Source organism: Saccopteryx bilineata, chromosome 6 (genome assembly GCF_036850765.1).
Source record: "Saccopteryx bilineata isolate mSacBil1 chromosome 6, mSacBil1_pri_phased_curated, whole genome shotgun sequence".
Lineage (NCBI taxonomy): Eukaryota > Metazoa > Chordata > Mammalia > Chiroptera > Emballonuridae > Saccopteryx > Saccopteryx bilineata.
The window spans coordinates 147056772-147070865 of record NC_089495.1 but is presented as its reverse complement, the minus strand read 5'-3'; the positions used below and the strand labels follow the sequence as shown (position 1 = coordinate 147070865).

The window sequence follows — 14094 nt, the reverse complement described above, 5'->3', positions numbered from 1 at the left end:
ATACCATGTCCCTCATTTGGATATTTACAACGCGTATTTTGGTTTTAAAAGGTGCAGAGAAGTATGGGAGTAAAAAAGCCTTTTCTCAAATAGTGATAGTATTTCATAAATAGAATGAGCTATATGCTTCGTAGAGCTCAGTGTAAAATGAAAATGAGGGGCCTCTTTTCCAAAAACGATTAAGACTTCCTAGACAGCAACAACAAAGCATTGAGTCAATTGCAGAACTCTTCTAAAGCTTGAAGGTTGAGGCCTTGTGAGACTGACTGCACAGGTCACATACATACCCATGAAGCTGCCCTGCTCATGGGAATATTGGAAGCATTAAATGAGACAATGTATGGAAGTGCTAAATAACTAATAACACAGCTTTTAGTTAGTACTCTTGGTTGTAACAGAAACTCAATTCATCTAGATTAAACAAAACAAAAAAGAAAATAAGGACCCAGGAGTGTGTTACGGAATTGAAGGGTAGAGTCAGCCAGCAAGTTATAGGAAGAACGGGGAAGAGAAACATTATCCAGACTATCCTTTCCTCTCTCAACTCCACTCCTCTCTAGGGGTTCCCCATCCACCTGGTGGGACAAGTCGGCCCAAAGATCCCAGGTTCAAGAGACTTCCCAGAGGGAGCTTGGGGTATCCTAGTCCCACTTTCAAATTCTGAGGGAGGGTCTCTAATGGCTCCATATATTTTCACAGGGAGCAAACAACTATATATAAACTCCTCTGCTATTTTCCGTCCAATGGAGCGGGAAGAAGAAAGCAGGCAAAATTATGTACATCCCAGTATCTCCCATACTTACTGGTATTTCCCCATGCATTCAACAAATGATCATTCCTTTTCCTTTTCAACGCATGACTATTAAACACAGTACGATGACCCAGGCACTGGGAAACTCAGCATGGACAAAACATAACCAGTTCGTGTGGGCCCTTCCTCGCCCTAGGAAGACTAGCCAAGTAATACCAGGATACTCGACGTTTCCGAAGTACAGAATGTCAGGAGAGCCAGCAGTCGTGCAGACCACCGAAAACAGATCGGATAGCCTGCCAGCGAACTACCCCATTACAGCTGTGTGGCAGGGAGAGGACACGCGAGTTGGGTCTCAAGCCCGGAATCATCACTACCAAAGCCAGGGAACGAGCGTCTCCAACTGTGCGCTTGGCCAGGACGGGCTGCAGGTGATGAACATGAGCTACGAGTGACAATCCCCGGCTGAGTTTGTGTTTATCCCGGCCGAGCATTGCGGGCCAGCAGTTTGCTGAGCTGGCTCCACTTGCCCAAGAGGGACAAGGAGAGGGACAGTTCACTTGAGGAGTCCACTTTTCCACCCAAAATGCTTCTCCATAGTCTTGCCGCGGGAAAAAGAGGTAAGGGTGAGATCTAAAAGTCTGGATGACTGTCCCGCTCCTGGGGGTACCAGCACCGCGGAAGTGTGCGAGCACTAAGTACATACATCACAGTTGGGCGAGAAGGAGGAAGCGGCGGGTAAGCGATTTCGGAAGTAGATGCCCCACGCGGGAAGACAGCCGAACGCAGCGTTCGGAAACACCACGCCCGCGCCTCCCAAGCCCCGCGCGTAGCTTAGTCAGGCGCGGCCACTGAGCCGAAAAGCAGCGACCAGGCTGCAAGGTGTGGGCGGGGAGCGCACGCCGGAGGGACGGCCGAAACGTGAGAGCGGAAAGAGCGTGCGCACGCGCAGAGCTCCCGCCGGCCGGCGCGGGGAGCGCGGGAGAAGCGTCGGAAGCCAGTGAGCAGAGCCGCGCCTCGGTGAGTGCTCCCTCCTCCCATCTGTCCCGGAGTGCATTGCGCGCGCCCGGTGGGCGGGGGTAGGGGAGGGGAGGGGAGGTGGCGGCGGCAGCCATGTTGTTGTGAGTCTCTGTGTCTCACCCTCGGTACTTCGGCGGTTCGGAGGAGGAGGGGGAGGAGAAGGAGGAGGTGGGGTGGGGGGGGAGGGAGGTAGGTGGAGAAAGAAGATATTGCCGCCACCGAGGGCGGAGGAGGGGAGGACGTCTGAGAGCGACGCCGCCGTGTGCCCAGCGGTCGGTGTCCCCGGCTGAGGCAGCGCGGCCGCAGCAGCCCCGTAAGTCCGTCGCGCTTGGTCCCTGTCCCAGTGTTTTGGCGCCGCTAGGGCTGCTCCCGGGCTTTGTGTGGCGGTCTCTGCGGGAGCAGCCCGCCGGCGGGAGGGCGGACGGGGCCTGCGGGATGCCCGGGGCGGCCGCGGCCTGGGGCCCGCGCGCACAATGCTGGGGGAGGGATGCCGGAAAGGGGTGTGCGCTGGGCGTGGGGGGCTCGCGGCCTCCCCGCTGCCTTTCCTCCCCCACGCCGAGGGGCCTACCCGGCTCGGGGTTCCGGCGCGCTGGGGGTTAGAGACCCAGCGGTGCGCCCCCCCAACCGCTGGGTTCGGAAAGGGGGGCGACGCCGGGTGGATCCGGAGAAGCGTGTGTGATAGAAGTGGGCGAAGAGGAAGGAGTAGGTTTATGGAAACAAGCGTGGGAATTCTCGGGGCCCGAGTGTGTCCAGGAGAAGCTGGCGGTAGGCAGCTGTGCGTATGCGAGAAACAGCGATTTGGGTCCTACTTGTTAGGTGCCATTAGTAAGGAGTTGTGTTTTTGTTGTTGGAACAGATTTTGAATCTCAAAAATATGTCAATTAAAATCAAAGACGAGAAGTATGAAACATTTTAGCAAGTTTTCCATTCGAATTGGCCAGATTTAGGGAGAACAAATTGTTTAAGGTTTTATGCCCAATCGCGCTTGTAAAAAGTTAGTGCTCCATCCGAGAAGAACATAGCTAAGGAAAACCCACTTTTCATTCTAACACAACCTTGAGCGCTTTTTGGGGAGGGGCAGTCTGGTGGACATAAATGGGTATAATAAGAATCATGGCAACTAAAATCCGGAGTTGGTACTTTGTGAGGTTTTTAAAAATTGATTTGCGAGAGAGAAAAGAAACATCGATTTGTTCCAGTTATTTATACATTTAACTCATGCATTCATTGGTTGATTCTTGTATGTGCCCTAACCAGGGATCAAACCCACAGCCTTGGTGTAACAGGACGAGGTTCTAACCAACTGAGCTACCCGGCCTGGGGTGAGATTTTTAACTTAAGCAGACTGGTGACAAGGAAAGCTTTATTAGAAAAATGCGTTTAAACGCTTGAAATATAATACCTGTAAAGGTATCGTATATCAGAAGTTTAATAAAAGGATTGCCTAAGGATTTTAAAAACTTGTTTACTGCTCAAAAAGCTTGTTCACTGCTGAGATTTCATGTTTAATAGATGACTACACCACATGACCCTGGAGTAATTAAGGATGATTTAAGGAATTCTGGCTAGGAATCTTGTTAAAATAAAGATTAATATTCTTAATGGCCTAAGCCTCTGTTTATCATTTAATATATTTGTTTAATTATTTGTTTCATCTTCACAGTCATCATAAATAGTTATTGGCATTTTCATATTGCAAGAATGTCTTTAAAAGTCCAGTTTTTGGTAAAATTAAGTTATTTAGAATCTTTTGGTGTCCTTGTGGGTGGTTTTTGTTTCAGAAAAGGTTTACTCTAATTTAAGAAATTAATCTGTTAAAATCCTAGTTTTTAAGCTTTTAAGTTTAGATTTTTTTAAGTTCAGTTTTCTTGCACAAGTCTAGCTATTTCATCTTTGTTAGGTTTGCTATTAACAAACCTAAATGTCTTCAAACAATATAAATTGTTTAATTTTAATATAGGTTTTTAAACTCAATTTGTCTGAGTCAAAGTGCTCTTAGATGTTCCAGTGCTTAGTACAATTTCTACTTAAAAAAAAAGTCTGAATGACTGCCATATTTAAATCGGACTTATAAGGTTGTCACTTTAATAGGCCAATTTTTCTTTTCTTTTTTTTTTTTTTTTTTTTTGTATTTTTCTGAAGCTGGAAACGGGGAGGTAGTCAGACAGACTCCCGCATGCGCCCGACCGGGATCCACCCAGCACGCCCACCAGGGAGCGATGCTCTGCCCATCCCGGGCGTTGCTCTGTTGTGACCAGAGCCATTCTAGCACCTGAGGCAGAGGCCATGGAGCCATCCCCAGTGCCCAGGCCATCTTTTGCTCCAATGGAGCCTTGGCTGCGAGAGGGGAAGAGAGAGACAGAGAGGAAGGAGAGGGGGAGGGGTGGAGAAGCAGATGGGTGCTTCTCCTGTGTGCCCTGGCCAGGAATCGAACCGGGGACTGCACGCCAGGCCGATGCTCTACCACTGAGCTAACCTGCCAGGGCTAATAGGCCAATTTTTCTTAGTTAAAAGTATATAAACCAAATAATGCAGTATTAACACAGATATTAGGATTTTGTTTCTCTTAAACCTTTGTACTCATTCTGATGGTAAGAGATAATTTGTTTTCCTGTGTAGGAACTTATCGTAGCTGGCAGGAGTAATTATAATTGTGATCAGAGATTTGGCCAGGTACAGATCCAAAGCCAGTCTTCTCAGTGATCACACTGGCTTCATTTTCAGTGACCAGACTGTTACCTTTTTATAGGTACTGACAGGATCTTTGTAATTAAAAAAATATATTTTTTTAAATATTTTATTTATTGATTTTTAGAGAGAGGGGAGAGATAGAGAAGGGGGAGGAGCAGGAAGCATCAACTTTCATATGTGCCTTGACCAGGCAAGCCCAAAGTTTCGAACTGGTGACCTCAGTGTTCCAGGTCGACAGCTTTATCCCATTGCGCCACCACAGGTCAGGCCAGATCTTCGTAATTTTAAGTGGTGGTTGGTTTCTGTCTCCTGAACTCAATTTCTACATGCTTCCTTATTCAATGACCTTGAACACTTGCTGTGTTTCTAAGTTAGGAAAGTATTCTGCCTTTTTTCATTTTCTTAAGATTTACCGATATTTTAGGTATCTGAACGTTTGTATCTCATAGCTTTGACTTTCATTCACAGTTTGAGGCCATTTTACTTGACATGTGATTGAGATAAAAATTTTATTTATAACTGGGTGAATTGGTTTGTGACATATTAGGTTTCTTGCTGTTTTTAAAATGGCATAAAAATAGACTTACTTGCTCCTACTGACCCACCTCTCCTTCTCTTTCTCTTTGGAAGTCTGCCCCCTGCAGAGAGTATTTTGTTCTGCTTCTTCCTGAAGTCAAGCCACCAGGAAGTGACTGCCCCTTTCTGGAGGACTATGGTTGTCCATTGCTACCTGTGGCTGGGTTAGGATAATTATGGGGTGTGGTGTTAGGATGCTTAGATGGCCTAGGTCTAAATTATGCTTTCCTGTGTAGCTATCAGTAATACAGGAACTATTTGGATTGCCATCAGTCTAAATCCTGTGTCCTGAATTCTGATGTGGTTGTAAAAGGGTTTCCTCAAAACTTACCTCTTCAATGCTAATATTTAGTAGTGATTTTTGTTTAGCAATATAGATAGAAGAAAATTTTCATTTAAAATGTATTGCTTTTTTAGTGAAAAATGAATTTACAGAGAAATAATTTAAAGCTTTGCCAGTGAAACACTTTATATCATTATTACGTAGGCTGGTACATGATAAATGCTTTTTCTTCTCAGTTCCAGGTAGCAGTATGTTTAGAGACATAAGGTTAGTACTATATTTTTTCCTTAGTGACTTTTTCTTTTAATAACTCAAAATGAAAAATTGGAAGATTTGCACAATTAAACATGTCACCTTCTAGAGTCGTTTTAATTCTTTTATTAAAATTTTTTGTATTGATTTTTAGAGAAAACAAGAGAAACTTGATTTGTTCCACTTATTCATGCATTTATTGGTTGATTCTTATATGTGCCCTGATCAGGGATCAAACCTGCAGTCTTGACATATTGGGTTGATGCTTAACCAACTGAGCTACCCAGCGAGGGCTCATTTTAATTTTTTTGTTTGTTTGTTCACCACTCCATCATTTGTTTTAATTCTTAATTGTGGAAAATTTTGTCTTTTGGTGACTTTTTAAAAACTTATTATTTTAATTGATTTTAGTGAGAGATAAAGAGGGAGGGAGTGGGAGAGAGAGACAGGAATATTGATCTGTTCCTGTGTGTGCCCTGACAGTGGATTGAACCAGCAACCTTTGTGCTTCAGGAAGATGCTAATCAACCAAGCTATCTGGCCAGGGAAATAATGAAAGGTTTGAAAATGTAATGAAAATTAGGGGATCAGAGAACATGCAGATACTCCAGTACTTTCAAGCCTTTTGTGGATTAGTCTGCGGGCTGCACAAAATTGGTGGGTGGGCCACATGCAGCCTGCGGGCCCGAGTTTGAGACCCCTGGTCTAGTGCATTTTCACCAATGAAATAAAAGTTGGTTTTGCATCTCATTTGCATAATTGAACAATTTTCTTTGACTTGTCATTTGCTTTTCTGTGTTCTTGTTTAATTAAAAAAATCAAATGCTTTTTTTATTGCTTCATAATCATTTTGAGATATCCCCTGATTTTGGTGAGCAATATATTTGATCTTTGCCTGGCTCCTTTTTATATTTTTCTAAAGTCTTTTAAGGAATTGAAAAGAATTGGTTATTGAAGCATGTTGACAAATGGATAGTTTCTTTATTCCATTTTTTTAGTATATTGCACTTGTGCAAATTTAGCCACTGCAATCCCATCCATTTTCAGTTCACATATCACAGGTTTTCACTTAAATTATTCTTACTATTCTCTTGTGGAGAGACAAAGGATTTTAGAGTAGACTACTGGAAAACATCCAAGTGTGTACACCTTCCGTTCATATCCCAGGATTTCACCGCAGCTGCCAAGTAGAAAGAAAGGGGACGAAGAGTGAAAGGAGAAGGGAGAGGTGGTAGTTGGAGTGTCAGAATACTTTGCAAATGGGACAGGGAAGGACAAAAGGGCAGTTATTATCACCTGTCTAGGATAAAATGTGTATGTGAATTTCACAAGTCTCCAAAAACCTTCTTCCTGGAAGGGATTTGGTGAATATGACTATAAAACAACACTGCAAAACTATTTATTCAACACCTGCCTAGGAGAATAAAACCTGCAAGTGACTGCCAGAGTACGTTAAAAAAGGGATGAGGGCATTTGAACCTATTTTCTTTTAGTCCTGAAAAAGCATCAGAAAGAATGTAGAGAACCTATTTTGAAGGTAGGTCTTTCATTTCTGTTGTAATGGACATCTTCTGTTAGAGTAGCAAGTTCTAGCTCTCAAAAGTGGTGATCTCTTGATTTTAGGCAGTTTCTGAAAGACTTCTTAGTGATCAGTGGGAGATAGTCTTAACTGATTAAATAAGATGTAGCTGGGTTTTGCCCTGGAGGAGTAGGTCAGTTGGTTAGAGCTTCATCCCCAGACACCAAGGTTGCAGGTTCGCTCCCAGGTCAGAACACATACGAGAAACAACCAAGGAATGTATAAATAAATGGAACAACAAAATTGATGCCTATCTCTCTCTCTCAAAATCAATCAATAAAAAATTTAAAAAATAAAGAAATTTCAAAGTTTTGTACTAGAAATAAAGTGGCCTCCAAGGAATTGGCATGATTCTTTTCTATGGATAATAAGAATTGCAATTTATTATATTGCCTTTTATTTTTGTATCTTCAGAAGTTAAACTTAAAATTTCCTTTTGTTGTTTAATCTTTGCTTCCTTATTTTCCAAAGATTAGTTTTTGTTTGAGTGTGTATCTCCTATGAAATACTTGGTGTGCCTTCAAATTTTTTATGTAAGTGAATATAAAATAAATTTCATTTTAATTATACTCAATATTTCTATCACTGATTCTTTTTGGGGTATGTAACTTAATGCTCCTTGAAACTAACATTTAATTTGTTTTCAGACTGCAGTTTAGGTGTTTTTAAATTTTTTTAAATTTTTTATTTTTTTACAGGGACAAAGAGAAAGTCAGAGAGAGGGATAGACAGGCACAGACAGACAGGATTGGAGAGAGATGAGAAGCATCAATCATCAGTTTTTCATTGCGACACCTTATTTGTTCATTGATTGCTTTCTCATAAGTGCCTGGACCGCGGACCTTCAGCAGACCAAGTAACCCCTTGCTGGAGCCAGCGACCTTGGCTCCAAGCTGGTGAGCTTTTGCTCAAACCAGATGAACCCGCGCTCAAGCTGGTGACCTCCGGGTCTCGAGGGTCTCGAACCTAGGTCCTCTGCATCCCAGTCCGACGCTCCATTCACTGTGCCACCACCTGGTCAGGCTAGGTGTTTTTATTTTTATTTATTTTTGTTTTCTAAACAATTTGGAGTTTTTTTAAACTTTAATATCTTTAGGAAATCAGTTTGTCATCTCACTTAAAGTTATTGGGAAACATGGTTACCTGTTTAAGGCTTATTGTTGAATATCTGAGGAATTTTAAAAATCACAGTTCATACTTATGACCTGGAAGATTCCTCTTGCTTAATTCAAAGATTTATACAGGTCATATTTTTCTTTCTTAGACTATTCATAATAGTGTTAATAAACTAACATTTTAAAGCTTAACTGTCATAAGTTATGGCTTTTCCTAAACAAAAGTTAAAGTTGAAATGTTATATAACTCATGCATACATTTTTCTTAATTTCCTTGAAAATGACTCAAAATACTGCTTCTCAAAATAACCTTTGTGTTAACATATTTACAGAAGAAAGTTATGGTACTGGGTTAAAGGTAAGCAGAATAAGTGTAGGATTGCTCAGTTTTTACTATGCTAATAACATGGAGTGCATTCTAGAATAACCATGTGCTCAGCTTGCTGAAGAAAAAGTGGGTGCTGGGGATCAGCATACCTGAAATATATTGGACAAGGCATCTTTCATTTCTAAGAACACTGGGTTGGTGATTAAGGATCATACTTTGGAAAATTAAAAAGGAAAAAAAATTCTTTTAAAAGTGCTTTAACATGTACTGCTTAATGGCTCTTAATTTTTCCCCCAGGTTGTCTCAGACCATGCATTCAAATGACTTCCTTTAGAAAAAAAAGACTTCCTTTAGTTCTCTTACAACCTAATTAACACTTCTTAAGTTATTTCTTTTTGATGCTATATTGATGTTAATTGATAATGTGTAATAATTAAAAATTAGAGTCTTCAGTTGGGCATTCATTCATCTTAGTATGTATATGAAATGAAGATAACACAAGGTCACTTGTATTCTATTCTGTGATAAAAACTCTAACTGGTAATGCACTTAATTCATCTAGTACCTTTAAAAAACTATTTTTTTGTTTTGCTAACGTCAGCAAGCCTTATAACAAAGAGAAAGCCCTCTCTCTTACCAAAGTTGGGTGTTTATTTTTTTCATACTCTTTTTTAAAAAACGAAAATGGGATCATAATGATATATCTTAGGCAACTTGGTATTTTTATTTAATATTATGGATGTTTTACTATACTAGTACATATAATTTTAATAACTTGCAATATTTAGTGCATTGCTCTTTATTTTGGTAAACCATTTTTCTATCGTTGAACTTACATTCAATTCTTATTTTTTAACCACTATTAGCAATCCTGCAGTAAAAATAATCATATAGTGCATCCTGTCATGTTGGTGCTGTGGGGTTTTTTCTTTTGCGGTTTTGTTTTGTTTTTATTTTGGTGCTGTTGTTTATGTAAGGTAAGTTCCCAGAAGAGAAATGACTGGGTCAAGGGATTTTATATTGATTTTTAAACAAATAAATATATATTATGCTGGGTAATTAATACTCTGGAAAACACTTATGTTTCCATTTCATATATTAATTTTGTCTTCACAGTAACCCTATGAGGGAAGCATTGTTATTCCTAGTTGCAAATAGAGAAACAGGACTAGAGAGTTCAATTGGTCTAAGTTCACTCAGCTAGAGACAAACAGGGAACTATAGTTTATGTTTTTGATTCTGGTTTCTGTTACTCTAATGAATGACACAAAAGTTTTTAATTGGAAAACCATTCTATTTCACTGCCAGACAAATTCCAATAAGTTTGGATAGGTGGGATCTGAGTGTTTTTAGTGAAGGTTTGAGAAACAGTGACCAGTTTTAAAATTGGGGTGCTCGTATACTTGAGGGGTAGAGAGCCTCCAGAATGGTAGCACATTCGTTTTCTAGGACTCAGCAGGTCCTTACTATATGTACTAAGAAAGGCATACATACTTCTGATCCATTCTAAACCTTAACCTGTGTTTTACCCCACATGGTTACTTCAGAGCAACAGACTAGGTTTTACTTCCTTTAGTAATTAACCCTTTTTTTCCCCCACATTGCTGTTAGGATTCAAACAGCACAGAACTGGAGCTTCCATTGGGATTTTCTGAGTTCAGACCAGTGATAGTATTGAGTGGTAGGAGTAATGAATGGAAATATTTTTTTTTTTTTTTTTTTACAGAGACAGAGAGTCAGAGAGAGGGATAGATAGGGACAGATAGACAGGAACTGAGAGAGATGAGAAGCATCAATCTCATATGTGCCTTGACCGAGGGCCTTCAGCAGACCAAGTAATCCTTTGGTCGAGCCAGCGACCTTGGGTCCAAGCTGGTGAGCTTTGCTCAAGCCAGATGAACCCGTGCTCAAGCTGGCGACCTCAGGGTCTTGAACTTGGGTCCTCTGCATCCCAGTCTGACTCTATCCACTGCGCCACCACCTGGTCAGGCTGAATGGCAATTATTTATTTATATTTTTTCAGAGAGAGGGATAGACAGCGACAGACAGACAGGAATGGAGAGATGAGAAGCATCAATCATTAGTTTCTCGTTGCGCATTGCGACACCTTAGTTGTTCATTGATTGCTTTCTCATATGTGCCTTGACCGCAGGCCTTCAGCAGACCGAGTAACCCCTTGCTTGAGCCAGCGACCTTGGCTTCAAGCTGGTGAGCTTTGGCTCAAACCAGATGAGCCCGCACTCAAACTGGCGACCTCGGGGTCTCGAACCTGGATCCTCGGCATCCCAGTCTGACGCTCTATCCACTGCCTCCGCCTGGTCAGGCCTGAGTGGCAATTAAAAAAAAAAAATTATTTATTGGTTTTTAGTGAAAGAGGAAGGGGGGAGAGAGAGAGAAACATTAATCTGTTCCTTATGCGCTCTGACCAGGATTGAATAGGCAACCTCTGCACTTAGGGACCATGTTCTAACAAACCAAAGAATCTGGCCAGGGCATGAATGGCAAAATTTTTAACCCAGTTTACATCTTTCTTAACCTGTTGTTGAGAACACTTGAGCAAAGAACAATTCTACAAAATACGTGGAAAGCAAAAATAATCATGTTTTATCACCACATACTGTCAAATACATTGAAGAATTTAAATTTATAATTTGGTTGACTCCATTGATTTATTTTACACTGAGGATTATATCAAAGGGTAAGGCAGAACTAACCTAGATAAAATGGTTAGAAAACTAAGTATAATCAATTCCTTTAAATCAGGTGATGAGGGAATATTTATATCTACAAATTGAATTTTGCTTTTTTTAAATTTTATTTATTTTTTAAGAGACAGAGAGTGAGGGATAGAGAGGGACAGACAGGCAGGAACGAAGAGAGATGAGAAGCATCAATCATTAGTTTTTTATTACACGTTGCAACACTTTAGTTGATTGCTTTCTCATATGTGCCTTGACCGTGGGCCTTCAGCAGACCGAGTAACCCCTTGCTGGAGCCATTGACCTTGGGTTCAAGCTGGTGGGCTTTTGCTCAAACCAGATGAGCCCGCGCTCAAGCTGGCCACCTCGGGGTCTCAAACCCGGGTCCTCTGCATCCCAGTCCGACGCTCTATCCACTGCTCCACCGGCTGGTCAGGCGAATTTTGCTTTTTTTTTTAAGGTTTTCGTAAACAATTTGCAGGCATCCCCAAACTGCGGCCCCCTGAGGCCATTTATCCAGCCCCCGCTGCACTTCCGGAAGGGGCACCTCTTTCACTGGTGGTCAATGAGAGGAGCACTGCGGCCCTCCAACAGTCTGAGGGACAGTGAACTGGCCCCCTGTGTAAAAAGTTTGGGGACACCTGTTTTAGAGAGAGAGAAGCATTCATTTGTTGTTACACTTACTTGTGCATTTGTTGGTTGCTTCCCATAATGTGCCCTGACCTGGGATAGAACCTGCAACCTTGGCATTTCAGGATGTTGCTCTGACTGAACTAACCAGCTAGGGCTGGATTTAATATTTTTTTCTTCTTTTCTTTTTTATTTTTTTATTTATTCATTTTAGAGAGGAGAGGGAGAGACAGAGAGAGAGAAGGGGGGGAGGAGCTGGAAGCATCAACTCTCACTTGTGCCTTGACCAGGCAAGCCCAGGGTTTTGAACTGGCGACCTCAGCATTTCCAGGTCGACACTTTATCCATTGCGCCACCACAGGTCAGGCTGGATTTAATATTTTTAAAACCCAAAGTGTTATGAAGATGTGGCTAGAGATATATACGATAGTAGGTTTTGGATGTACATAAAAGCCCTTAGAAGTTTACCAGTAAGACTATTCAGAATCTTTCTCTTTTAAGGTTTAGGTTATGTCATAATACCTAGGCATCGCTTAAAAGAGAAATATTCTCAGTAAGTTCCTGAGTTACAAACATCCAACTTAGGTACAACTTGTACTTATGAACGGAGCGCCGTAAGGGCTATTGGTAATGCAGTGGGACATCAGTGAAAATGATATCAGAGTTACTCGACCCCCATGGGAAAGAACTAACAACCAATGAAGACCTTACAGAACTAAAGCAGCAGATGATAGAGTTTAGGGAAGAAAACTGGGACTGAGAAACTCCAGAACCGAAAAAGTTTTCTCAAAAGAGTTAGCTGATGCTTTTCATCTTATTGAAGCAGGAATGGCAAAGTTAGAGGAGCAAGATCCTACACAGAGAGGTTCACCAGAGTTTACCGTACAGTTACTGAAGGACTGAGATGCTACAGGGCCATTGATGATGAGAAAAAGAAAAGCTGTCTACACACCTCCCTCAATGCCGACTTCAAGAAACTGACCCCAGCAGCAGAATCAAACCCTGACTCTCTAACACCAGTCCCATCCTCTCCAACAGGACCATCACTTTCTGCATCATCCAAAATTGCTTGAGCTTGTATTTGAAAATGGTTAAGTATTGATATGCACAGAAAGGTAAAAACACTGTTAGACAAACATCTAAGTTGCATTTAATAGGTAAATGTACCTGTTCCAACTTACATACATATTCACCTTGAAAACAGACATATAGAACCTATCTTGTACGTAACACAGGGACTGCCTGTATAGGTGTATTTACTAAATATTTGCATTCTACCATATATAAGGCCATTGATTTCCGAGCTCACTTGGCTATAATAAGGACTGTATAAATGTGTTGAGTGACTTTTAAACGCATACATTTTATTATTTCTATCCTCTACTGCCTTTCCTTTGGCAACCATCAGTTCTCTGTATTTTTGAGTCTTGTTTCTGTTTTGTTTTCATTTATTTTGGCTTTGTGTAGAGTTCACATATATAAATGAGTTCATATAATATTTGTCTTTCTCTGATTTCACTTAGCATAATACCCTCTAGGTCTATCCAAGTTGTTACAAATGGCAAGATTTTATTTTTTCTTAATTACAATTGATATACAATATTATATTAGTTTTAGTTGTACAACGAATTTCATTCTTTTTTTTACTGAATAATATTTCATTGTGTGTGTGTATATACCTGCAACTCCTTTATCCATTCATTTGTCACATGTATTTTAAATATTTTCAAAAATATAAGTAATGAGTGGGAAATATTCAAGAAGTATAGAACTATAAAATGTAAAATAAAAATCATATGTGTTCTGCCAGATGTGACTATAAGTGTCATTCTTTATAGGTTTCCATTTATGCATAAATATGTATGGTTGTATTCTGTTTTTACCAAAGTGGGTGATTCACATAGATTGTTTTTCACCTTGCTGTTTTACTTAAGTATCCTGGAATTTTTTCCCATATATGCATAAATACGTCCATCTCCAGCTTTTTAATGAGTTCATAGTTGATAACTATCATTTTCCTCCCCATTATAATATTCTTGTATACTTCTGTTTGATCATGTTCCTTATAACTTAACATTTCATAAAACTCTGGTGTAACCAGAACAGGTTCCAAAATTGTGTTCCATGTTTTTTCTATCCTAACTCTGATTTAGAGAAGTAATGGCCATGT

The 14094-nt window shown here is 40.8% G+C and overlaps 1 protein-coding gene across 11 annotated transcripts in view; it reads left to right on the top strand.

The window, feature by feature from the left end:
• Positions 1-1951: 1951 nt before the first annotated feature.
• The window catches only part of PUM2 (pumilio RNA binding family member 2), a 103034-nt gene continuing 90891 nt past the window's right edge, over positions 1952-14094 (top strand). For 10 of the 11 annotated variants that reach the window (XM_066237891.1, XM_066237889.1, XM_066237885.1 and 7 more), the window contains exon 1: positions 1952-2084. The gene's annotated coding sequence lies outside the window, so the exon portion shown is untranslated. The remainder of the gene's footprint in view (positions 2085-14094) is intronic. The other variant, XM_066237886.1, reaches the window with a different exon arrangement.